This window comes from Bombina bombina, chromosome 10, assembly GCF_027579735.1.
Source record: "Bombina bombina isolate aBomBom1 chromosome 10, aBomBom1.pri, whole genome shotgun sequence".
NCBI classification, from domain to species: domain Eukaryota; kingdom Metazoa; phylum Chordata; class Amphibia; order Anura; family Bombinatoridae; genus Bombina; species Bombina bombina.
In genome coordinates, this window is record NC_069508.1 from 125,669,495 (window position 1) to 125,695,025 (window position 25,531).

Genomic DNA, 25,531 nt, shown 5'->3' on the forward strand with positions numbered 1-25,531 from the left:
TAAGCCAATCTCCCCCTCCCCAGCTAACTCCTAACTTGGGCCCAGGGTTAACAGTGGAGATGTTGGCCCCCACTGACCCCCACGTTCCCTTTGCCACCGGGCAGGACTATGCCCCAATTCCCCCAGCAGAAGAGCTGGCATCAGGACAGAGCGCTGCTGGCCTCTGCCCTACAGACCCCCTTGTTACAGGACTGGCCTGCAAACCCCTCACCCCAGCAGAAGCGATGGCACCAGGGCAGAGTGCCGCTGGCCTCTGCCCCCCAAGTACCATCAGCTATTTGCCCAGCTGCGCCAGGAAGGCCGAGGATGCTGCACTTTCATCCTGCAACCTGGAACTTACAGGCCAGTACTACGTATTGTGGGGGGGCTACTTTGCTGCTAGCGATTATTTGTGGGTGGGTTGCGAGACTAACTTGGGCACTGACCGGCAGAAGGTCAGGTGCCTAGTTAGTCTCCCTCCAAAAGGGGAGATATGTTACAAACTGCTGTTTGTAACTGGCCCTTTAAATGAAAAATTGCCCTGCTTCCCTGGATTTTGGAGAAGCCTATTTGCCAGCCTCCTTCCACATGACTATGGCCCCTGGAAGATTGTGCCCCTGAGGACATATTGACTTTTGTTGGGTGTGTGTGGCCCTTTAAGAACCATCTGGGGACATATTGTGACTTTGATGAACAATGCCCCTTTAAGACTATGTCCCCAGACCTGTGAAATGACTTGTCCCTGGCTTTCTCCCACTTGGTTCAGTTTCATTGTGTGCCATTAAGAGTTAAATTTTGTTCAGCTTCAAGAAACCTATTCTAAATACAAGTCTGCTGGGATTAGCTCTAATTAGGTTTAGTGATCAACTTTCCCATTGTCTAATCAGACTAGTATTGATAAGGTGGACTGCATTGTTTTATTGTGTGTAATGTTATCTGCGGAAGTAAATGTTGTGGCCTGTCAAAGGGAGTGTCTCTCTATCTAATATCAAATGTGTGATGGGGGATTTTATGCCTCCCCCTGAGAGTGTCCTGTTTGCATGTAACCTGAATAAAAGCAGGCTGTGTGCTCCAGCACATCAGACCTATTTTCTGTCCCTCTAACTTGCAGCTTTGACTCATGTTTGTAGGGGACAGCTTCAGCTAATATCACTACAGGGATTGCTGACTATGGTGCTGATGATTCTTTGGTGAGCGCTAGGAGCATCCTTTTCTACGGTCCAACTTCCAGCCAGCCTGGAGGCAACCGTAACAATGGGTATAGGGGGCATGTTTGATCAATTATGTTTTTAAAACTTTTAATATCTTAAAAGTATTTTTTTTTAATTCATTAAGAAAACCATGTTTAATGTTTTCACTAAATTTTTAATCTAAAAACAAGTGAAATTAATTTCTATAAAAAAAAATTGGCTGTGACATCTTCTATATCAGAATTTAAATAGTTTTTCTACTGTAAATCGTGAAACTGTCAAGTGACAATGTTTAAAATATCAACAAAAGTTCCATATCTCACTGTACAGAACAAGGTTTGTCTTTGCCAAATATCTATTGCTTTAAGAAAATGGTTACGAGAGGTTGTAAATATGGAAAATTACATTTTATTAAAATGCAATTTTTGGAACTCATGTTTAATGTAAAAACCCATCTGTGGAGGCATAGATTAAAGATTTTATCCCTGGAATATTGACATAGCTACTTTTAAAGCAAACTATTTAAAACTCCAGGCCTTTTAATGTAAGAAATACCTTCCTGCTCAGACAAATCTTTGTCCCTTAGGCTAGGTTTTTAGCCTATTTTAAAGGATACTCCCATATAGCCTTTGGCATATTATAGGTTGAACCCTTTTGAATTGAGCATAAAATTGGAAACCAAACTAGTTTTTTCTCTCTTCTATCCCCCTTCTGCTGAAGATGGCTGATTTTGGGCACACATTAGAGAATTTGGCTAAGAACTCTACCTTCTTTAACCAGAGTTGCACAGATTGGGGTTATAATAGAAAGAGTTGCCCTGTAGAAATTTGACTGATTTGTTATGTGTAAATATATATATATATATATATATATATATACATACATACATATGCAAATATTAATCTTATCCTAATATATATATATATATATATATATATATATATATATATATATATATATATATATATATATATATATATATACCAATCACATGGCAGCAACTTAATGCATCTAGATGGGGTGAGGACAATTTGCTGGAGTTCAAACCGAGCATCAGAATGGGGAATAAAGTGGATTTAAGTGACTTTGAACGTGGCATGGTTTTGGTGATGGGCTGGTCTAAGTATTTCAAAAACTGCTGATCTACTAGGATTTTCATGTGCAGCCATCTATAGGGTTTACATAGAATGGTCCGAAAAAGAGAAAATATCCAGTGACCGGCAGTTGTGTGGATGAAAATGCCTTGTTGACGTCTGAGGTCAGAGGAGAATGGGCAGACTGGTTTGAGATGATAGAAAGGCAACAGTAACTCAAATAACCACTTGTTAAAACCAAGGTATGCAGAATACCATCTCTGAATGCACAACACATTGAACCTTGAAGCAGATGAGCTACAGCAGTAAAAGACCACACCTGGTGCCACTCCTGTCAACTCAGAACAGGAAACTGAGGCTACAATTCGCACAGGCTCAACAAACTTGGACAATGGAAGATTGGAAAAATGTTACCTTTTCTGATGAGTCTTTATCTTATCTGCGACTTTCAGATGGTAGGGTCAGAATTTGGCCTAAACAACATGAATGCATGGATCTATCCTGCCTTGTATCAGCAGTTCAGACTGGTGGCGGTGGTGTAATGGTGTGGGGGATATTTTCTTGGTATACTTTGGGCCCCTTAGTACCAATTTAGCATAATTTAAACACCACAGCCTACCTGAGTATTGTTGCTGACCATGTTCATCCCTTTTATGACTACAGTGTACCCATCTTCTGATGGCTACTTCCAGCAGGATAATGCACCATGTCACAAAGCTCAAATCATCTCAAATTGGTTTCTTGAACATGACAATAAGTTCACTGTACTCCAATGACCTCCACAGTCATTAGATCTCAATCCAATAGAGCACCTTTGGGATTCAAATTATGCTTACAAAATGCCAGCTTTAAATTACTTTATTGTAGTTTGAAAAAAAAAAATATTTTTTGCATTAACTTTGAATTATTTAAACAAATACAAAGCATGAAGCAAGTATGGTAATAATAAAGGAAAACTTACCAGCCTTTTCTTCTATATAATCACTAAGTAATCTTTTAGTAACCACTCTGGAGCCCATTTACTTACTGCTAACAGCCATTGCTGGCTGACTTCTGTTGAAGGCTTTTTTTCTCAGACTAAGAATGTGAGTTGTACAGCCAATCAATGCTGTACTACCCACCCTTTAGCTTGAAACCAGAGTGCCCTTACATTGCTGTGCCTCAGAGAACTTTAGAACCATGAGCGTGTCTTTTAAAAACAGGAAAAAATGCTAGTGGCAGCAGGCGGTCAGCAGCATGTAGAAAAACACCACAACAGGAGCATAAAGAGGAAAAAGCTATTAAGTGTTAATCCTTACTATTACCATACTTTAACAAAATAAACCGTTATAAATGTAGCTGCCCTTTAATATGATTTTTATTAATATCACCAATTTACAGAAATAAATAAACTCATGGTTCTGTGCTTTTAATCACCCTAAGTTCAACCAGTTTGGTAATTTGCATCACATGACCAATGTGAACTCTGCAGTACACTTCAACACGTGTATGGTAGTTTTCTTTTCAGCATTTTTTCTTATGCTCCAACAGATTTAGTAGGATAGTCTGGTTATAGAGCACTTCACACATAATATTTCACTGATGAATAAATATTTAAATAACACTAAGGTTAAGTTACCAGGTATGCCCCCCAAACAAAGAGTGAAGAAAGTTAGAAGTAACACTGACGGTTCAGCAGATAACTTCAATGAAATAAATACACAAATGGCTCTCATAGATTCTCAAACACTAGCTAACAAATCACAGAAATTATGACACCACAATTTGAATATCTTAAAAAGGAATGTACCACACTATTACAAGAAGTTAGGCAGTTCGCAGTCAGAATAGCTGAGGTAGAAAATAGGGTGTCTGATATAGAGGATATAACTCATACTCAAGTAAAAGCCAGGAAAAAAAAACTCTACTGCAATCTAGAATAGATTAAATGGAAGACAGATCCAGAAGAAATAACATTAGGCCTCCCTGAATCATCAGAATACCATTTTTTTTACATTTTGCTGCTATCAGATTGCCAGAAATATGAGGTATACAGTTAAGTCCATTCATAGTGGAAAGGGCACATAGGATAGGCCAGCTCAAGGACCAAGAAAAAGTGAAAAGTTGAAACCGTACAGTGATAATTAAATACCTGAATTTCCCGGACAAAGTCAATAATCCTAAGACACTATACAAAAATCTCCCTCTTAAAATAGGCGAAAACTCAATCTTACTCTTTCAAGACTTCTTACTTGACACATCAAATAAGAGACACAATATGGCACCAATATGTACACAACTTATTAATATGGGGCTACCGGCGACTGTGCTTTACCCAGCCAAATTGAGGGTATATCACAACTCAGAAATTTTGTTTTTCGATTCTAGCCATAAAGTGAGACAATTTGTAGATAGTTTAAAATGAGAGAAAGAAGGCAGTGGTCTCTTCTTTTATTCATTGACTTGGTTTTTACTAAAAGCAAGATGAGTTATAATAAAAGATGGGATATAAGGCTGATTTTAAACAAAGAGAAAAGAGGATATTTGCCTGGGCTAGTTAACTCTACAGAGGAAAGGAAAAGGGAGGAAAAAGGTAAACCCTTAAAGGTTGTGTTGACCTCTTTTTCACTGTTTTCTTTTTTTTAAAGAAGGATATAATAAAACTGTGGTTTTTAAACTTTATTTTTTAAAATATATTTTTTCTTCTCTCCCCCATCCCTCCCCTTTTCCCCCCTCAGTGTATCCCCTCCCCCTAATATTAGTCAATATCACAAACCCCTCCCAACTGCCCTTATATCAAATAGGAAAATATTGTGTTTTAGCAAGATGAGATTTAGAAAAACAGATGTATAAAAATATGCTAAATATTGTCTCTTGGAATGTGGGAGGTATCATCACCCCCATTAAGAGAAAGAGGATTTAAAATGATCTTCAACGTTTCCAACCTGACATTGCAGTCCTACAAGAAACACACTTAAATATACAAGACTTTGATACATTTAAAATTAAATGGGTTGGGGAGGTAGTGGCTGCCCCTTGTAAAGGGAGAAAGAAAGGTGTGGCCTGTCTTTTATATAAAAAATTGGAGTACAATATAATACAGCAGGAGATAGATGAGGAAGAACGATTTTTAATTATACAATTAGCGATCACTAAAACTAAATATACCATATGCAAACTTTATGGCCCAAACAAGTTAAGCGAATAAGTCTGGAACAAATTATATATACAATTATTACCATACGTATAGTCATACTTAATCTTAGCAGGAGACTTTAACATGACCCCACATCCAAAGCTTGACAGAATGAATGGGAAGGCTGCATGGCAGCAAAAAAGGAAGTGCAAATTTTAGCTAGCTTTTGTAAAGCACGAAAATTAAAAGATATCTTGCGCTTACATAACCCTGATCAAAGACTAAATACATGTGAATCCAAAGCTCACAAGACATTCTCAATGATAGATTTCTTTCTGATTAGCGAAAATCTGCTGGGCCGAAATATAAAAACAGAGATCAATGACATATATTTATCAGACCACGCCAGCATTTCACTTAAATTTCAATATAAAAAACAGGGAGAGGGGGTTTAACAATAATTTTTTCTTCCCCAGATATCTATTAAATTAAAAAAAAAATCAAAAACTGGATGAGAGGGAAATAGAGTGAATTTGTTGGCTACAATAGATCATATGAGGATAAGGTGGAAATCTTCTGGGAAACAGCAAAGGCTTTCTTCTGGAAAGAAATCAAGGCCTGACTTGTTAAAAGATGCAGGGTTATGAAAAACAAAGAGAACTTCAACTATCTAATGCACTTAAAAGTACCTTTAGAAACTATATTGAAAACCTTTGCAAAGACTGCTGGGGCAAATATCAAGAGGCAAAGTTAGAAAGAGAGTTTTATCAATCAAAAATTGTATCAAAATTATATAAAGAAAAGCGCTGCTTTTCTGCATTTCAATGGTAGGGCTATGAAATGGTTCTCTCTACTAACCAAGTCGCGTAAAAAAAATTTTTAGATTGATGCAATTAAGGATAAGACAAAAAAGAAGCGTGAATACATTAGAAATTAAAGATATTTTTTCCAAATATTTCCAAATATATACACAAACCCAAATATAAATATCAGCGTGAAAAACACTTTTGGGGGGAAAATACAGGTTCCGAAAATAGAAATAGAGCAATTAGAGATATTAAATGCCACTATAACACAAGAGGAAATTCTTAAGAATATTCAAGCGGCACCATTAATCAAGGCACCAGACCTAGACCAACTCCCTTTTGAATTTTACAAGATTATTAAAGACTAGATTGCAATGATTCTGCAACAATTGTTTAATATATACAAAATATGAAATTACTGTATTTTACATCTTCTATTATTAATCTTATCCCTAAAAAAGACAAAGACCCAGAGTTAGTATAGTCATACAGACCCATTTACCTCTTAAAGGGACAATCAACACCAGAATTGTTGTTGTTTTAAAAGATAGATAATCCCTTAATGACCAATACCCCAGTTTTGCATAACCAACACAGTTATAATTATACGTGTTTTACCTCTGTAATTACCTTGTATCTAAGCCTCAGCAGACTGCCCCCTTATTTCAGTTCTTTTGACAGACTTGCATTTTAGCCAATTAGAGCTGTCTTCATGGTAAATTCACGTGCATGAGCTCAATGTTATCTATATGAAACACGTGAACTAATGCTGCCGCCAGCAGGGAGGTGTCAATCAACTTGATCGTATTCAATCGGGTTGAATTGTGGCGATTCTTGTCCACCTGCTCAGAGCAGGCGGACAGGGTTATGGAGCAGCGGTCTTTAGACCACTGCTCCATAACTTGTGTTTCTGGCGAGTCTGAAGACTCGCCAGAAACATGGCCCTTCAAGCTCCATACGGAGCTTGATAAATGGGCCTCATTGTCTCATCCGCAAATCGAAAAATATATATTAGCCCCAGTTTCCCCACTGGGAATACTGTATTCCGAAAGCAATTAGAGATAGAGAAGCAATATTTAATATAGTTAAAGCATGGAACAAATTCAAAAGAGAATTACAAATAGGGAATTTGAAATCACAATTTTTGCCTATATGGGGCAACACAGAGTTTGCTCTGAGTTTGGTGACTAGTATATTTAAGTAATGTAAACAAAAAGGCTTGGCCTTTTTTATATCAACTGGAGGATGCAAATTTGGGCATGATTAAAACTGTTATGTCTTTGAAAAATGAATTTGCGCTATCTAGAAATGACTTTTTTTTCATATCTGAAAATTAGAGAATATTACTTTATCCAAACACAGAACTCTGAAAGAAACTGGTCGTTGGGGGAAATAGATCACGGAATTACAGCATACAATGAAGGCATAACGTCTATCGCAATCTGCTATAATATGCTAATTCATAGAACAGGTCTTGGAAATGCAGAACACCTTCAAAATAAATGGTTTAAAGATTTTGCAAAGGTCTTAGGTGAGGCCAGGGCCGCCACTAGAAATTTTGGGGCCCATGACTTAACCATTGATCAGCCCCCCCTCTGACATGTGCAATTTTTGACCAGGTGACTAAAACGTATTTGCACTTTATTCTTAAGTGTCTATTTAAACTTGGAAATGTTGTAAAGGTAGTAACATACAAACACACAGACACACTCATACACTGAAACACACAGACACACTCATACACTGAAACACACACACACACTCACACATAAGGATTCACATATAGACACTCTAGCAGACACGTAAAGAAACACACTCAGACACAGACACCCAAACAGACACTCAGCACTTGATTACATTAACCTGACAAGTAATGAGGTAGACTACAGTTTTGTAAAAAAGGGAGATTTAGAAAACAAAATATGGAGTTCTGATTATCTTTTTGTAAAGGAAGATGCCAACTAAATGATGACAACAGCATGCAGTGGCTGAAAGGAAGGGCCCTGAACTGTCTAAACAATAATTTAAAGGATAAATGGTGGATTGGTGACTACCGTAAAGGTCTCATTAGTCTCAAAGTCTGTAGAAAGATGTGAATAATCAGTAGTAAGGTCAAAATGTCCTAAAAAGGAACAGAAAATAGACACACACACACACACAAACTCAAACTTGCACATACACCCAAGGAAACACTGACAGAGACAGGCTCAGAAAACACATAAAGACATACACACACAGAGAGACATCCACAGAAAACACACAAAGACATACACACACATAGAGACAACCACATAAAACACAGAAAGACATACATACACACACTCTCACTGAGACATCTACAGAAAACACACAAAGACATACACACACCCTCACAGAGACACCCACAGAAAACACACACCCTCACAGAGACAGCCACAGAAAACACAGACATACATACATACACACACACCCTCAAAGAGACATCCACAGAAAACAGACATACACGCACCCTCGCAGAGACACCCATAGAAAAAGCTCAAAGGCATATGTACACACCCTTACAGACATCCACAGAAAATGCACAAAGTCATACACACCCACCCTCACAGAGAGACCCACAGAACAAAAATACAAAGACATAAACACAGACCCCCACAGAAACACTCATTGGAGGAAACATTTATGCACCTTGCATCCCCTAAATCAACAGTGCGTGACATGCATGATAAAAAAAATTGCAGAAATTAAGATAACACTTTTTAAAGAATCATATTTGTAAATGTGCAAACAAAAATAATTCTGTGAATTCAAAATTGTACATTAATGATCTGGGTAGATGGCTAGATGAAGAAAAGTACTTTAAAAAGGTTGACATATGTTTGTTTGTTTTTTCCCCATTTTCCCCAACCAAGAGCACCACTTCAAATATAGTGTACAAATGTTCCCATCTGTCAGCTGTACTTATGTATTTTGAAAATGCTTTACTCTATATGGTCTTGGTGGAACCATAAGCTGTGGTACTCATACCATTAGATCTGGTTAAATGCAGGATTTAGGTTTGTTGGTATGTATTTCAAAATTAAGTCAGCTGTAGTGTAAACTGAACAGTGTTAAGTTAACCTGTCTCATTTCAAACACTGAGCAATCTTAGTCTGAGAGTAACATTTTATGCAGATGTAAAAATCTTAGATAAAATGCTTCCTTGCATCTGGAAAGTCCTTGCATAAAGGGGCAGTAAACTGGAATGTAATTAAAATATATATAGTAATAAAAAAACTAATATCTGCTAAAAGGGCACCTACCATTTGTGTATTGAGGAGGAAACATTTCTACATGGCTTTAAATATAGAATTTCTACAGCATTGTCAAATAATCATAAATACACTGCTACATATTGCTAAAAAATTGTGTTTTTATGGATCCCTGGCCCCACCATACAACTACTACCACACTGAAGTTAAAATCCGAAATTGCACAAAGAAATATAAAATATTTGCTAAGTCCTACCTCCTCTGCAAATGACAGTGATCTGCTGTCTGACTCAGGCACACACTGTACACTCAAAAATCCTCTCAAATACTAATACTTTACTCCTTGTAATAAAATTTCCCATGCTCAATTAGCACTCTGCTGTACTACCCACTGGTGGCTGCCAAAATGTAAAAAAAAAAAAAAATTTTTTTTTTTTTTTTTAGTTCTTGCCTCATGGGCAAGAGTGAGGCTATTATTCAAATCTTTAAATTGTTATCTAAATGCACTAATTCTCAGGCATAGAGAGAATCACATATGAAAATCCATAACAGAACATATATGTCCCCTGCCATAATAGCAAAATGGTCACCTCATAAAATTGAATATTAGACTTGATGTTCATATCCCAATGCAGACCTATCTCACTGTGTTTGGCTAAGGTGAATTATTGGTTGAATAGATTCCTGGTTAAGGAAGTAATTATAGCTAAAAAATATGTTATATTTTTACATAATAATACCTAGACATCGGAAAATATTTCTCTAATAAATACAGCGATTCTAATAGGCAGGAATATCATACTAAGCTCATGGAAATCCAAGTCAAGTCAGAGTATGAGAGAGTTTACTTAGAGAGTTTTATTGCAGACTAATTTAGAACGATACAATCCGACTATAATCCATGAACAATCAGTTAAAAAATTATTTTAAAAATGGCTCAAGGTTATACTCGCATACCCAGACCCAATCCAGAGGCAAATCGTTGCTCTTTTAAAAAAAAAAAAAAAAAAAAATCAGATTTTTTTTGTATGTCTATTTTGTCAGGGTTTTTTCCCGACTGGTGGATGGAATAAGAGGGAGAAATAAGAGGAAAAGAACATGGGAATGCAGGGGTGGGAGAGGGGGAGTTAAGGAGGGGAAAACCTCCCTTCGGAGTATGACTTTTTGGGGGGGCCAGATGTTGGAAATAGAGGCAACACATAATTTACATGCTTGGGGTGTTAAGATTAAATATGTTTTTCATTTTTTATGCTTGTCATATGTAACAGTGAGATATATTATTTTTTGTACAATTATATCAAGCAATGTTTGTTATATGTAACAGTGAGATATATTAGCTGTATATTTATTCCAAGCATGTTTTCACAATTAATTTAATGTATTTGGGAAATCTCATGAGATTAAAGTAAAGCAAAGCATGACCTTAGCACTGCTGAAAATCATTGTTTTTTTTTCCAACTTTTAGCTTTACAGTAGCTGAATCATAATTGTTCATAGAACACTGAAGACATTTTGAGGGGATATTTTCCTGTCAGTTTTTTTGCAGTTATGCTGCATTACTTTCAAGTGATTTAGCATATGAGTATTATGTCCCTTTAATGCTAATGGACATTATAATCCACTGGATGTCTAAGGAGAGCATGGGCTACGCAAAGTGATTTAAATGACTCCATGGTAAGTCAAAAAAGTGACATTAACTGGGACATTATCGGTTGGAAATGCAATTGAGGTTCTAGAGGTATACTCTACTGTTTCCTTCCTGATTGGCTGTTATAAAGGAGGCATTAAATATAATTAGAATTTAAGATGTTTTTAAAGAAAAAAAATAAGAAATTGGGCAAAGATTATAATTAGTGTTTATTTGGGAAAAAGGAATTAAACATTTTTAATTATGTATCTATTATCTGACTTCCTTATCCAATTAAGACAATCCATTTAATTTTCACTTCCACATGGTTCAATTTCTGCATGTTTTTTTTTCCCTTAGGATTGCTTGGAAGAACAATAGATTGCTAAAGGTCAGTACAATGCATTCTTTATTTTGTGTATAACACATACATGTTGTGGTATATTTTTCACATTATTAAATAAATATTTTTTCCCATCAGCATAATAATATGTAAAGACCTGGTGGACAACACTGCAATAAGTATCTAATGATGGCTACAATTTTAGGATTTTCATGAGAGATGAGAGGTTAATGAGTTTGGAAAAGCCGTATTGGTGTTAATTTAAAATATCATCACAATACTTTTCCCTCTGGATATCCTAATCACTTTTGTAAAAAAAATAATTTTATATCTGGAGAGAAAAAGAGAAGATATTAGCAGCCATCCATATGCATTAAAGAGACAGTCTACACCTTAGTCATATTACAGTCTTACTTTAGATTAAGCTGCATATAGCCTCTTGCACCTTTTCTATATCATGCAGCAGTAACATTAAAAAAGTTAGTTTAAAATGAATATTGTTTCTGGTCACTTTGAAATGGCTGTCAAGCTCTGCCTACTGATGACATCACTATCTTGGGTGCATTAAAGGCTTCACTAGTTACAAAAGATTCCCTAATTGGATTCAACAGACTGTCAATGCTATTCAGCAGAGTGCATAAATGCAGCCCAGATCGTGATGTCATCAGTGGGAGGAGCTAGGCAGCTATTTCAAAGTGATCAGACACAATATTCATTTTACAATAACATTTTACTGTTACTGCTGCATGATATAGAATGGTGTGCAGAATTATATTTGCATCTTAATCTAAAGTAAGACTTTAAGATTACTAAAGTGTAGGCTGTACTTTTGGTAATCTGACAAAATGCAGAGGGACATTTGGCAGACAGACATTTGGCAGACGGACATTTGGCCGACAGACAGAAAGCTAAAGAATGTTCCGATGACGGCCGAGGGCAGATGCGTTCCAGAGTGCTCTGTTCTAATCAGAGCCTCGGGCGCCGCAACTGCCTCTGGGAACCTTACCATGGGTCCCAGGCGCACGTCTTGTAATTCTCTGTCCGGGAAATTATCTATCTATCAAATCTATCTATTTATCAAATCTATCTATCGTATCTATCAAATGTATCTATTGCATCTATTGATCTATCTATCTAATCTATGTATCTATCTATCTATCAAATCTATTTATCTCGTGGCCGGACTGTTATCTGACAGCCACTTGTGTTTTGGCCAAATGTCCGTCGGCCAAATGTCCGTCTGCCAAATGTCCATCGGCTAAAAGTCCGGCCACGGTACTTTTAAACATTGATTGTGTATTATGCTATAAGAAACTACCTACATAAAAATACTATGCTATACTGCCTACATAAACCACCTCTGAAATTATAGTGAAACTAAGTGATATATCACATTTATATATAAATAGTAGAAAGAGAGTAGATTCCACAAATTAAGTGAAATCTAAAAGTCTAGGAAACTAGCACATAAAAGAGGGCAAATCATTAAAGAAAAACAAAACAGTATGTAAAGTGCAAAATACTTTATATAAATTCATGATATGTACATAGAAAAATAATAAAACCATTCATACATACACTCACACACAACAATGGGGTCCCCCTATTGCAAACAAAGCAAAAATATATGGATAAGTGGTGCACCACAGAAAAGTCCAGTAAACTGCAGATATAAATATGCAAAAGAGCAAAGCCAGGCAATAAGATGTTAAAGCATAGGTATTGCGTAGAAGCAGTAAGCAGGACTGAAAAGCTGTTCCAGACAGGTGCAAAGTCAGGCAGTCATATAGTGCACAAATTGTAGTCAATTTCAAATCAAACACAATTGCTCTGTAAGCAGATTATGGTTTCATGAGACACAGATATACTTGGTAATACTCCACCAGTTGCCCTCACTGACGGTGAGTCAAAGCAAACCACATATAGCTTGATTATGCAAATGTTCCATGAACCAAGTGCCACAGTTTCTGCGGATTGTTACATAACACACGCATCCGGCGGTGTCTTTGATGTTCAGAAAAGAAGTAATACTTATCCACGCAAGAAGTTCATCAACTGGCACAGTTCCGATAAGCACAGAGGGTCAACAGGATGAGACAGGGATTTTCCCAAAGATGTGAGGCAGTGACCGACTCTCGTGTTCGCTTGGAGCTTCTTCCGGGTTCTGACATCACTTTGCTGAACAGCTCTTTTTATTGGACACGATGAGCACCTGATTTAAAGCAATACCATCATTCACAAAGGGCCCGTATGTTGCTACACACAGGCAGACTTCCTATTGGTTAGATCCTTAAAATGGTAACATGTTAATAATTACTTAAATAGCTGCTGAACTCGATGTCAGAAAAATAATAAAAGATTACTCACTCATAACAACATTCATACAACATTCTTAAATATCGTAATATCGCTTTCTAAAGCTAACAGGAACAGTTTAATTTCCAAAAGTAATGTACAATTAATTTATATAGATTTTAAATTGAGGGAATAAAGAATTCACCCACAGACTGTCGATATCTCAAAACAGCACGACAATCTACCTAACTTTTTCGATTACAGAGGTCAAAGAACAGAGGGTGTCAGTTCAAAAAGGAAGCAAACTCCATTTTTTCATTTAACTCATAAGGGGATAATGTGTTTAAATGGTACATCCATCGGGTTTCTTTTTGTAAAAGTATTGTATCAATATTGTCACCTCTTTTACTCGCATTTACAGACTCAATCCCAACAATTTTTAGATTTTCTGTTTTTGATTGGTGGTACTGTGCAAAATTCCTAGCAATAGGGCTGTCATTATTTAAATCTTTAATGTCGACACGGTGTTCAGTTATGCAAGAGTGAAAGTCTCGGTATGTTTTTCCCACATAAAAAAGGGGATATGAGCATGATAAGAGGTATATAACTCCTGTAGTTGAACAATTAATAAAGGATTTAATATGGTAGATTTTCTTTGTATTGCTTGCAAATGTTTTTGTTTTTCTAACAAATTCGCAACATATACAGTGATTACAAGGAGAGCATCCTACAATTTTTTGAGAGTGCGCCTCTAACCAATTAATGTTTTTAACCTGATTATATTCACTGCTAATCAGAAAATCCTTCAAATTTTTGGCCCTTCGTGACGTCATAAGGGTATAGTCCCCAACATATTCCTGTAAAACAGGATCAAGTGAAAAAAGGTGCCATTTTTTTGTAAGATACTTTTAACCTTTTCCCAATTGGGAATTAAATTTAGTAATAAATCTAATTTTGGTAGCTGCAATATCACTTTTAGGTACTCTATTTAGAAAAAGAAGATCCAGTTTTTTGAGATAGTTGTGGTTGGTATAAAGGGTCGCAATTAGCTTGCTATTACCAAGTAACAGAGATTTGGTTTTAATGCAGATGTACAAAAAACACTGAGATAAAACTTGATGTTTCTAATGTTTATTTGTCTGTAGAACCCAGTTGAGATTTAGCCCAGTGATTTTTACAAGGTCATAATACAATGAATTGCAGAAACTAGAATTATGGTACGACTGTGCGTACCATGCTACATTTCTTTTTTTTTTTTTTTGTTATAACTGATACAAACACTGAAATTTACATTTAATTGTGTGTGTAGATAAAATAAAAACTGTTAAATATATATATATATATATATATATATATATATCATCTCTGCAGTGTAGCCTAGTACTCATGGTAACCTTAAACCCCCGGGGTGTAAATCAAATAAAGTCCAAGACAATCAAAGAGAGGAAAGCACTCGCCGGATTTGACAAGGAGATAATTTATTCCTTATTATGTAACGTTTCGGAGTTTTACCCCCGTTTTCAAACTGACAACAAGATCCCATATAACACACAACTTTAAATACCTTCTCACCTTAATCACCAAGTGCAGGTGTTGCACAACACGTAGCACGCATCATCAGGCAGTGCTCGTATCCTAGCAACCAGTAGTCAGCAAAACTTACGTGACAATCTACCACTTTATAAATTATAACTAAAACATAAAAACAATATTACTGAGTACATTGCTAATTTGAACATGACTGACACTATACCCTAAGAGACATATTCCCCTCACTAGTACACAATACAGAAACAATATTTATCTCAGACCTCTCCTGTATTCCTTAAATATATCACATTACAGAAGGTACAAGCCATATTAAAACTACACATATTCTAAGCCTGAAAATTATACAGACCTTACTACCATACTCTAAGAATGGCTTATGTGGACCTATCGAATTTCAAAACCATAGCACGGTCATAAAGGGTACACTACCAGCGCAACCAATATTGCTAATCTCGGCTGCTCAATATCAAAATTCGACATAAGGGAGCTCTGTTATGCCAATATTCAATCCCGCAGCCATTAAATAAGCAAATACCAGGACGAAAAGGGAAGAAAAATAGGAAGAAACAGAAAAAGATATTAAAGAAAAGAAAACAAAAAACTACAAACAAAACAAACATGTAAGACATACAACAATAAAGAACAGACAAAAACAAAAACAAAACAACAACAGACAAAGAACAAAGACAAAAACATATATGAAACATACAAAATAAAAAATAATATAAGACATGATACTGGTAATCGGTATCTCTTCATAGGGCTACAAGAAACTGTGCCACTCCAATTTAGTGTTCAATCCTTTGGGGATTATAGTATCCAACTCGAAGGTCCATCTTATCTCTCTTTGGAGTAGCAACCTATTCCTGTCACCTCCTCTGCTCATCTCAGGTATGTGATCGATAATCGTGTATCGTAGATCTGCTACACTATGTCCTTGTTCTTGAAAATGCCTGGCCATGGGTTGATTCGACTCTCCTTTTTTTAATGGCTTGTTTGATGGCACTCCTATGATTAGCCATCCTTATCCTCAGGTTGTCACAGGTCTTACCTATATAAAATAGGCTGCAGGGACAGTGGAGCATGTACACAATGTATGGGGTCGTGCAGGTCACCCTATGTTTATGATAATATTTCTTGTTATATCTCGGGTGATTGAAATACTTACCTGCAGACATCCCATTACAAGTGGTACAGCCACTACATTGAAAACAGCCTGGTTTCAATGCCTGTCTACTTAGCCAGTTCTTAGAATAACAATAGAAACATAGAAACATAGAATTTGACGGTAGATAAGAACCAAAACGGCCCATCAAGTCTACCCATATTACATGTTACTTTTTCCTTAGGATAGCCTTATGCATGTCCCAGGCATTTTTAAATTCCTTTATAGTCTTTGTATTTACCACCTCAAATGGAAGTTTATTCCATGAATCTACCACCCTTTCTGTAAAAAAATGCTTCCTCAAATTTCTCCTGAATCTACTACCCTCTAACAATGTGCCGGGTCAGTCAGTTGCAGACTATCTTTAAGTGATTTCCCTTTCTTATAAAGGTTTAAGAATCGTATAGATGGCTTACTGATGGAGGCTTTTGAGATGGGTATTTAAAGCTGTGTGTTATATGGGATGTTGTTGTCAGTTTGAAAACGGGGGTAAAAAGTGCCTTCCTCTTTTTGAATATATATAATTAAATCTGTTAATAGTTATATATCACTAATTTATAGTACATGTTTTATATACTGTATATATATATCACTAAAACTGTTAATAATGGTGATATATTACTCTCTCATAGTGCATGTAATTTTTTTTTTTTTTAAAACAAACTCTTCAGTGATTTATTTTCCATAGTAATATTTTTTTCATATTCTTCCCTTTTTATTCATATTTTTTCCTGAGGCACCTTTCCACCAATACAGCTGCCACAGTTTTTTCCCTCAGTGACATTTTCGTTTTGTCTATCCCCACTCAGTAGTTGCTTACCTGAGGCCAATTTGCAGTTCTATCCTGTAGTTAAGCCAGCTGTTTTGTAATAATATTGTTGATTTCTCTGAATGAACAGTACATTTAACGTCTTTTCTATTATCATAACACTTGTTAGACAAGTACCCGATAGGAATGATGAATATCAACACTGAGGCAGATTGTAATGTCTTGAAGCTGTAGGCTGCATAACAAGTGCAAAACCCAAATCACAGTCATTCAAATAATTACCTATATAAGTAATAAATCTAAGAGGAAATATATTTTATAACTGAAAAATATTCTCCATATATTTGTTTTAATTATTATTATTATTATTATTATTATTAATAATAATAATATTAATGATAATAATAATAATTGATAAAGCATTAACATATTTGTGATCCTATAAAAAAAATTGCATGATGGGAAATAATAGAAACATTTCATTCAAAATTAAATGTTCATTGTTTTGGCATGCAATTTGTTTATTGAACTTTCTAATTTACTTCTATTATGAAATTTGCTTTGTTCACTTGTTATACTTTGTTGAAGAGTATGCCTACGTAGAAAGTTGTTTAAAATTGCATGCCCTATCTGAACCATGAAAGGTTAATTTTGACTTTACTGTGCCTTTAAGGACAATGATGTGGGAAAGTAGTGAGAGTGCAATAAGGTTTAGGGGAGGGTGAAATGTTTAGTTTGGCCAAGATGTTCAGACAAATGCAGAGGTATAGGGCCCTTTTCTCTAAAGGTCTTTGCTCAGGCAAAATTATCTGAAGAGATCAGTGCCTGTGGTCCTTAACTAGATTCACTAAAGGTAAATTTTACATTGAGATTTATGTACCTCACTAAGGCCCAATACTTTAGATATCTATACTTAGATTAAAGTGTATGTGAAGTACACAGGGATCATTGTGTGTTGCACTTTCACAAAAAGAAATCTGGCTCCAAAAAGAGTCGAATGCTACTGGTGGTGGCCATTTTTTTTTTTTTTTTTTGCTAATAAAGTACACAAATGCACATGCCTAAACAAGAGCACTCTTTTTTAATTTCTAAAGTTTTTTAAAAGGTCTCATTGTATTCTCTTTCTATTGCATGCCCATGAAATAAAAGCTGGTGAGTTTGCCAAAAAAAAAAAACACAAAACAAATCCACCAATTGCACTGACATTAAATATAGGTATGCAAAACTAGAAGTAAATGCAAGTAACAATACTTTGAAAACACTGTATAGTTTTTGTATCAAAAAAATGTTGTTTTTAGTGCCAAATACCCACTGTCAAATTTGCATTCTCCTGCAAGATTCTCTATTTTAGGGAGCTTGTAATCTATACATCTTTAATTCACTCACTCTAGGAAAATATCAACACCACTTATATGTATTTATTGAAGATACTGGAGATATTGATTATCCACCTTGCACCAAACACCTGTTGCCTGACGTTTGCCACATGATTGATACGTGACGTTTGCCACATGATTGATACGTTTTCAACCAAACCTTATCACCAAGAAGATTTTTAAGTAGTAAAAAAACAAATCCTCCACTTATTATATTGTATTATTTAAACTCATTGAATGTTTGTTTTCAACATTTTATATTTGTATACTCACCAAGCCACAGATTAACACATACCAAGCCACAGATTAACACATATAAGTAGGCAGACAGACAGTAGTATAAAGATTGCCATATAGATAGATAAGGTTCTGTTTATCAATAGTGATGTCGCGAATAGGGCAGACAGACAGTAGTATAAAGATTGCCATATAGATAGATAAGGTTCTGTTTATCAATAGTGATGTCGTGAATAGTTCGCCGGCGAATAGTTCCCGGCGAACATAGATTGTTCGCGTTCGCCACGGCGGGCGAACATATGCAATGTTCGGTCCGCCCCCTATTCGTCATCATTGAGTAAACTTTTACCCTGTACCTCACAGTCAGCAGACACATTCCAGCCAATCAGCAGCAGACCCTCCCTCCCAGACCCTCCCACCTCCTGGAAAGCATCCATTTTAGATTCATTCGGAAGCTGCATTCTTAGTGAGAGGAGGGACAGTGTAGCTGCTGCTGATTTAATAGGGCAATCGATAGCTAGGCTAGTGTATTCAGTGTCCACTACAGTCCTGAAGGACTCATCTGATCTCTGCTGTAAGGACAGCACCCCAAAAAGCCCATTTTAGGGCTAGAACATCAGTCTGCTTTTTTTTTTTTTTTTTTCCTGTGTAATCTAATTGCAGTTGCCTGCCTGCCAGCGTGTGTGTCAGGCTCACAGCGTATACTGTGCCCACTTGCCCAGTGCCACCACTCATATCTGGTGTAACAGTAGTGTACATTTAAAAAAAACAACACTTTTTTGACTGTGAAATAATAGCAGTCAGTTTCCTTCACACGTGTGCCTTTCAGGGCCTGCCAGGGCACAGTGTCACACCAGTGCAACTCATATCTGGTGTAACAGTAGTGTACATTTAAAAAACAACAACACTTTTTTGACTGTGAAATAATAGCAGTCAGTTTTCTTCACATGTGTGCGTTTCAGGGCCTGCAAGGGCACAGTGTCACACCAGTGCAACTCATATCTGGTGTAACAGTAGTGTACATTAACCCCTTAATGATCACAGCACTTTTCCATTTTCTGTCCGTTTGGGTCCAGGACTATTTTAATATTTCTGTGGTGTTTGTGTTTAGCTGTAATTTTTCTCTTACTCGTTTACTGTACCCACACATATTATATACCGTTTTTCTCACCATTAAATGGACTTTCTAAAGATACCATTATTTTCATCATATCCTATAATTTACTATAAAAAAATTATAAAATATGAGGAAAAAATGGAAAAAAACACACTTTTTCTAACTTTGACCCCCAAAATCTGTTACTCATCTACAACCACCAAAAAAAAAACCATGCTAAATAGTTTCTAAATTTTGTCCTGAGTTTAGAAATACCCAATGTTTACATGTTCTTTGCTTTTTTTGCAAGTTATAGGGCCATAAATACAAGTAGCACTTTGCTATTTCCAAACCATTTTTTTTTCAAAATTAGCGCTAGTTACATTGGAACACTGGTATCTGTCAGGAATCCCTGAATAGCCATTGACATGTATATATATTTTTTTTTAGAAGACATCCCAAAGTATTGATCTAGGCCCATTTTGGTATATTTCATGCCAACATTTCACCACCAAATGCAATCAAATAAAAAAAATTGTTCACTTTTTCACAAATTTTTTCACAAACTTTAGGTTTCTCACTGAAATTATTTACAAATAGCTTGTGCAATTAGGGCATAAATGGTTGTACATTTTTCTCTGGGATCCCCTTTGTTCAGAAATAGCAGACATATATGGCTTTGGGGTTGCTTTTTGATAATTAGAAGGCCGCTAAATGCCACTGTGCACCACACGTGTATTATGTCCAGCAGTGAAAGGGTTAATTAGGGAGCATGTAGGGAGCTTTTTGGGGTAATTTTAGCTTTAGTGTAGTGTAGTAGACAACCCAAAGTATTGATATAGGCCCATCTTGGTATATTTCATGCCACCATTTCACCGCCAAATGCGATTAAATTAATTTTTTTTCCAAATTTTAGGTTTCTCACTGAAATCATTTACAAACATTTTGTGCAATTATGGCACAAATGGTTGTAAATGCTTCTCTGGGATCCCCTTTTTTCAGAAATAGCAGACATATATGGCTTTGGCATTGCTTTTTGGTAATTAGAAGGCCGCTAAATGCCGCTGCGCACAGCACGTGTATTATGCTCAGCAGTGCAGGGGTTAATTAGGGAGCTTGTAGGGTTAATTTTAGCTTTAGTGTAGTGTAGTAGACAACCCCAAGTATTGATTAGGGCCCATTTTGGTATATTTCATGCCACCATTTCACCACCAAATGCGATCAAATTAAAAAAATAGTCAACTTTTTTACAAACTTTAGGTTTCTCACTGAAATTATTTACAAACAGCTTGTGCAATTATGGCACAAATGGTTGTAAATGCTTCTCTGGGATCAGAAATAGCAGACCTATATGGCTTTGGCGTTGCTTTTTGGTAGTTAGAAGGCCACTAAATGCAACTGCGCACAACACATGAATTATGCCCAGCAGTGAAGGGGTTAATTAGGTAGCTTGTAGGGAGCTTGCAGGGTTAATTTTAGCTTTAGTGTAGAGATCAGTTTCCCACCTGACACATCAGACCCACTGATCCCTCCCAAAGAGCTCTCTTCCCTCCAACACCCCACAATTGTCCCCGCCATCTTAAGTACTGGCAGAAAGTCTGCCAGTACTAAAATAAAAGGTATCTTTTTTTTATATATATATATTTTTAGCATATTTACAAATGCTGTTGTGTAGGATCCCCCCCTTAGCCCCCAACCTCCCTGATCCCCCCCCAAAACAGCTTCCTAACCCTCCCCCTCTGCCTTATTGGGGGCCATATTGGGTACTGGCAGCTGTCTGCCAGTACCCAGTTTGCAAATAAAATGATTTTATTTTATTTTTATTTCATTTTTCTGTAGTGTAGCTTCCCCCCCCAAGACCAATCCCCCACCCACTCCCAGATCAATTTCCAAGTACTAAATATTTTGCACCCTTTTCTCCCACTTATAAAAACATTTTTTTCTGTAGTGTAGCGGTTCCCACGCGCTCCCTCCCCGTGCACGTGCCCGCCCGCCTCCTCCCGTGCACGCGCGCGCGCCCCCGGCGATCCCGCCCCCGATCCCGCCCCCCTCTCTGACAAGGACCGCATCGATGGCTGCTCACCCGCCTCCCACTTCAGCTCCCACCAACGAATGCGGCCATCGATGCCCGGTGCAGGGAGGGCCACAGAGTGGCTCTCTCTGCCCCGGAGGGGTAAAATTTGTTATTGCAGGATGCCTCGATATTGAGGCACCCTGCAATAACCGGAAAGCAGCTGGAAGCGATCAGGATCGCTTCCAGCTGCTTTCCAAACCGAGGACGTACGCCATACGTCCTCAGGCGTTAACTGTATTTTTTCTGAGGACTTATGGCGTACGTCCTTGGTCGTTTCAGGGCCTGCCAGGGCACAGTGTCACACCAGTGCAACTCATATCTGGTGTAACAGTAGTGTACATTTAAAAAAAAAATACAATTTTGACTGTAATAGATTGAATAGCAGTTAGTTGTCTGCAAGCGTGTGTGTTAGGCCTACAGCGTCTACTCTGCCAACTTCTGCCAGTGCACAGTGCCACTCATATCTGTTGTCACAGTAGCTTGCACGCATAGTACCACTAATCGGAAAAAAAATGACAGGCAGAGGCAGGCCACCCCGCAGGGGCCGTCATGGTCGTGGTGCTGTGATTCCCTTTGGCCCTAGAATAATGCAGTGCGGTGCGTTAAACGGGGAGTTTAATCTGTCACTGTGAAGTGGGCATAACCCTTACACTACCTGATCGATACAACATCATACCTGATGTTTTAAAGCACGTTATTGCAAACAATTTAGGAATGTTAGGTGATTTATGCCCTTTATGGATTAAAACCAGACTCTGCATCAACTATGTAATTTTCCATGGGAGTTTTGCCATGGATCCCCCTCCGGCATGCCACAGTCCAGGTGTTTGTCCCCTTGAAACAACTTTTCCATCACTATTGTGGCCAGAAAGAGTCCCTGTGGGTTTTAAAATTCACCTGCCTATTGAAGTCTATGGCGGTTCGCCCAGTTCGCCCGTTCGCGAACATTTGCGGAAGTTCGCCGTTCGCGAACCCAAAATTTTAGGTTCGCGACATCACTATTTATCAAGCTTCAGATGCAGCTTTGGATCTCTTGTAGTAGAGACTGCTGTTTCCTAAAACTCATTCACCAGAGATGATTGGTCAGCTGTCACTTGATTGGTTGTGTGAGAGCAAGGGGCAGGGCTGTAAAACAATTTGTTAGTGTAACAAAATCCTTATCAACCTGCAGGTTAACAAATTAATAGAATAGTTTAGATAGAGACACATCAATTATTTGTTTATTAAATAATAAGCATAAACAACCCCTGTATATATATATATATATATATATATATATATATATATATATATATATATACACATATATATTAAGCAAAACAATATGTTATATTTTCTATATACATATTATTAACCTAACTTTAACAACTTTTAAAAACTAAATTAAAAATCTATTTCCATGAGAAATGTAGCATATTACATAATTTATTACACACTCCATATGATTAGATAATCTCCCCAACTAAAAATGTTTTCAATATTTACATTTAATTAATGTGCGCTGGTGCTTTGTTAACCAAAGTCTTTTTTCTTAAATTGATTCCCCATCTTGTCTTCTCATTTTCTCAACAGCACACAGCAGGAATCTATGTCTACATGCAGAAAACACGACTTTGCTGTAGGCATGGGTATAAAACAAAAAGACACTGATTAAAGAAAAAAACAGACTGCTGTTAGTATTTGATCTTAAAATTATTGATCTTGTCAATCAATTAGAGAGATAGAAAGCTCTTTTTTTATTTTAACTAATAACATTGAGTGTATTTCATTTTAAATAAAGCCATGTGTTTTCTAGGTTCCTAGGATTAATGTGGGGTACTGTGGTTTGTTCATCTCATTTACTTTATGATAACTAAATACAGCCACCATTTATTTATATGTATTGCAGTAGTCTCTCTCTCTCTCTCTCTCTCTCTCTCTCTCTCTCTCTCTCTCTCTCTCTCTCTCTCTCTCTCTGCAGAGGTGTGGACAACACTCCTTTTGCTTTATTTTTGCATTTTAAATAGCAGATTGTGTTCTTTGAAACCATAACCCCTCAAAATGGGTTGAGCTTGCAGGGAAATCAGATATTCTTAGTTTATCACTTTCTGTACTCACACATGCTTCTTTATATTATCTCAGAAAGCCAAAGCCCAATACTTAGACCAATTTAACCCTTTGAGTGCTAATCACATTCCCACCTGGGTGATAAGCATTTTTAACATTTTTTTATTTTTTGAAAAAAATGTTTTTAACTTTTTTTTGTTTTTTATTCAGATCCCCAAGACTTACAGTGTTGGAAAGGTTAGGCGATTACCTTTCCAACGGTGGGTCTTGGGGGTCTGTAGCTGCTTAGATGCCTGAGATACAGGCTTCTAAGCAGCATGACCCCTGCTCCTATACTTAACATTGTTAAGTATAAATAAAGTTGCGCAGTGACGTCATGATGTCACCACGCATAATGTGAAGCCCCGGTGATGCCTGTCACTATGCAGGCCCGATCGCCGGGGTAGGAGCGGGTAGGAGCCCCCAGATCTCCCTCAAGGTGGGAGAGTGCTAGCGACGGCTCCATTGCTAGCACTCAAGGGGTTAAAATTAACATTTTATTGCTTATCTTTTTTCCCTCCTGCTGGGAGTGTAATCTCTTTACCTACAATCTTAACACAAGTTTTCTTTAATCTGTACTTAAAGGGATAGTAAAGGCCTAAATAAACTGTCATGATTCAGATAGGGCATGCAATTTTAAACATCTTTCTAATTTACTTTTATCATCAAATTTGCTTTGTTCTCTTGTTATTCTAAGTTGAAAGCTAAACCTAGGTAGGCGCATATGTAAATTTTTAAGCCCTTAAAGGCTGCCTCTTATCTGAATGCATTTGACATTTTTTCAAAGCTAGAGGGCGTTAGTTCACGTGTTTCATATAGATAACACTGTGCTCATGCACGTGAAGTTATTTAAGAATCAGCACTAATTGCCTGAAATGCAAATTTGTCAAAAGATCTGAGATAAGGAGGCAGTCAGTAGGAGCTTAGAAACAAGGTAATTACAGAGGTAAAAAGTATATTTCTATAACAGTGTTGGTTATGGAAAACTGGGGAATAGTAAATAAAGGGATTATCTATCTTTTAAACAATGACATTTTTGGTGTTTACTATCCCTTTAAGTATAGAAACGTTCAGTATAGGTAGGGATACCACAGGGAAAGTCAGATATTTTGAATAACAAAATAAAGTAAAAGGAGATATTTGTAAACAATTTAATACACTCCAGCAGGTTAAATGGATCATTGGAAACAGATTAAAGTAGCAAATAATTTAGGGTAAAATGATCATTTAAATAATCAGTTTTACAGTACACTATAGAGCAGCAATACCTGCATATTCCATGTGGTGCTAATGAGCATATTTTATTAGTATACTAAAGAATTTATTTTGCTAACTTTACTTATAAACTATGGGATAAATGTATCAAGCTGGGAATGCAGCTCTAGGCCTCTATTTATCAAAGGGCTTGCGGACCTGATCTGACAGTGCGGATCAGGTCGGCAAGACCTCGATAAATGCGGAGAGCAATACGCTCTGCGCATTTAACATTGCACCAGCAA